Source organism: Mizuhopecten yessoensis, unplaced genomic scaffold (genome assembly GCF_002113885.1).
Source record: "Mizuhopecten yessoensis strain PY_sf001 unplaced genomic scaffold, ASM211388v2 scaffold2137, whole genome shotgun sequence".
NCBI classification, from domain to species: domain Eukaryota; kingdom Metazoa; phylum Mollusca; class Bivalvia; order Pectinida; family Pectinidae; genus Mizuhopecten; species Mizuhopecten yessoensis.
Window position 1 is genome coordinate 931,272 of NW_018404396.1, and position 3,203 is coordinate 934,474.

Consider the following 3,203-nt stretch of genomic DNA (forward strand, 5'->3'; position numbering starts at 1 on the left):
TATTGTCTTAGTTCTGATGTCACAATGCCATGACATCATACCTATTGTCTTAATTCTGATGTCACAATGCCATGACATCATACCTATTGTCTTAATTCTGATGTCACAATGCCATGACATCATACATATTGTCTTAATTCTGATGTCACAATGCCATGACATCATAAATATTGTCTTAATGCCATGACATCATACCTATTGTCTTAGTTCTGATGTCTCAATGCCGTGACATCATACCTGTTGTCTTAATGCCGTGACATCATACCTATTGTCTTAGTTCTGATGTCGCAATGCTGTGACATCATACCTATTGACTTAGTTCTGATGTCGCAACGCCGTGACCTATTGTCTTAGTTCTGATGTCACAATGCCATGACATCATACCTATTTTCTTAATTCTGATGTCACAATGCCATGACATCATACCTGTTGTCTTAATGCAATGACATCATACCTATTGTCTTAGTTCTGATGTCTCAATGCCGTGACATCATACCTGTTGTCTTAATGCCGTGACCACATACCTATTGTTTTAGTTCTGATGTCGCAATGCCGTGACATCATACCTATTGACTTAGTTCTGATGTCGCAATGCCGTGACATCATACCTATTTTCTTAGTTCTGATGTCACAATGCCATGACATCATACCTATTGTCTTAGTTCGGATGTCACAATGCCATGACATCATACCTTTTGTCTTAGTTCTGATGTCTCAATGCCATGACATCATATCTGCTGTCTTAGTTCTGATGTCACAATGCCATGACATCATATCTGTTGTATTAGTTGTAATGTTGTATAAGTTCTGATGTCACATTTCTATGACATTGTATTGATTGTCTTAAATCCAATGTCATAAAGCCATGACATCATGTCTGTTGTATTAGTTATTTTAAAGGCCTTTGGCTGTCTACATGACACTCATACAACTAGCTCACATGGTCCAAAGGACTGGTGAACTTATGACATGGTGCAGCATGTCGTCTGTCGTCCATCAACTTTTTAGGTCACCTGAGACAAAGTNTTATTGTTTTTTGTCACTTTGAATAATATTTCTGTTCATGTTAAAAACAAAATCAACTCTCTGTATAAATATATTAGGTGACCGTTAAGGCCCATGGGCCTCTTATTTCTTTAAAGTGCTATTAGGCCTTAATGGCTCAGTCGAATTTAAACAAATTTTGTCTGGGGCATCCTTGGCCGAAAGGTTCTCAATTTTGTATAAAAGGAGGATGGGGGCAGAGGGATGGGGCCCAATAGGGGAAATAGAAATAAATCTTCAAAAATCTTCTCCTTCCATACCGATGGAGAGATTTTAACCAAATTTGTGCTAGAGCATCTTTGGTCCCCCCTTGCGGCAGAGGGTCCAAATAGCGAAAATAGAGTTAAATCTTCAAAAACCACCTTCCGCACTAATGGAGGGATTTAAAGTAAAAATCAGAAGCATCCTTAGGGTTAGGGAGTGCCCCCCTCGGATGGTAAAGAAGTGGGACCCAGTAGAATTTTGTACAAATGGAGGATGCCCCAGGGGGCAGAGGGGCAGGGCCAAATTGGGAATCTGGAGGTAAATCCTTATAAATCCTTATTCCTTCCATAGGAATGGAGGGATTTTAACCAAGTTTGGTCTAGAGCATCTTTGTGCAAAGAGGACTTTTTTTTTTAAAAGGAGAGTGTAGGGCACCTAGGGGCAGAGAGAAAAGAGAGTAAATGAATAAAATCCTTAACATTTCGTATGAGGATTTTCCCCCCATTCTTTAACCGGATATACAGTAGCTAGGCTTGAAGAGAAGAGACATTTATGATACCAGGATTGGCCCAGAGGTCTCAGACCCACCCCATGGGGACTTACTACCTGGGTCATAACATGGAAATTGTTGAGATCGCCAGTCCATAACCATGAACAAAATTGCTCGCCATGAAGAATACACTCTTGCTCTTGGTTTCTTACACACCCAAACAGATTAAGTTCTTCTTCCAGCTTGTATTTTTTAACCCCTTTGATAAACTGGTACGGTATTCATCAGGTTTTAGATTGAAAATAAAATACAAGGTAAGCTGTTAAGGCCCCTGGGTATCTTGTTTCATGTTTTACAGACAGAATCAATCTGGGTTTTCTTTCAGCCTGGCTGATCACAGTATTCACTCTATTTGATAAAATATTATTGGTATCTAGGATCATATGTATTGCTACAAGCCAGGGTATCTAATAGATATATAGACAATATGGAATGTAATAAAAATAAAATTATATATATGGAATTGTAACCATGGTTAGAATTTTTGATAGTGGATAAGGCAAAGTTTAGGTGGCAAATTTCATTCAGAACGAAATGTTGAAAAAAAAATGGGTCTTTGCTGTTGAGATATTCAGATAAATTAATTACATTAGAATGATTTGTCCAGTAGTGAAATGTGGAAAAAAAGAAAATCTGTTTTAGATTATTTTCATCTACATCTGACAAAAATGTATTTGTTTTTAACCCTTTCATCCCTATGAATATTGATGAGTCCATTATGGTCTACAGTGGTGAAAGGGTTAAGTCAAAAATAAAATTCTGTACTCAAAAATACAGAAGATTTTAAGTGTTATAGACCATTTAAAGTACCTATCATGTATGTATGATTAACAGAGAGAAAAAAATAACGACGACGAGGATGGGATTCGAACCCACGCGGGGAGACCCCAATGGATTAGCAGTCCATCGCCTTAACCACTCGGCCACCTCGTCTGGTTAGGAGGAGTGGCTGTGTTGAAAGAGGTTATTACTGTACATGTCTCGTGTACTCATAATCGTTTATTTTTTGATAGATTGCATTTTTTATTGATTTTTTAGAACCTGCATCAACTTAAGAATATTCTTCTGCTTTCATGTGTGTTGTTTGCAACTTTACACAAGTTGTCAGTCGCATACATGTGTGCAATGGGCTAATAACACTTCGGCTCGACACATTTGCCAAGTTTATTTCCGGTGCACTTTTAGGTCACACAAGGATGTCAGCTGCTATGATGTCGTCCATAATTTAGCGGTGGATTGAAGTCGACCGGGCTGCTGTTAACATATTGCACGGTAAGTCTTTGTGTGTGTTGTTGTCGTGATGAGCTGTGTGTTAATTAGTTTAACTGACACCAAGACACACTTTCTATTGATTACATTAGGCGGTGTAGTGACAGTCACAGTTGACTCCAGGCGCACCTGTCAT

The 3,203-nt window shown here is 38.5% G+C and overlaps 1 non-coding gene across 1 annotated transcript; it reads right to left on the bottom strand.

Moving 5' to 3' along the window:
• Nucleotides 1–2,649: 2,649 nt before the first annotated feature.
• Trnas-gcu lies at nucleotides 2,650–2,731 on the bottom strand. The gene has a single exon. It is a non-coding gene; the product is annotated as a tRNA-Ser (tRNA).
• Nucleotides 2,732–3,203: the final 472 nt, after the last annotated feature.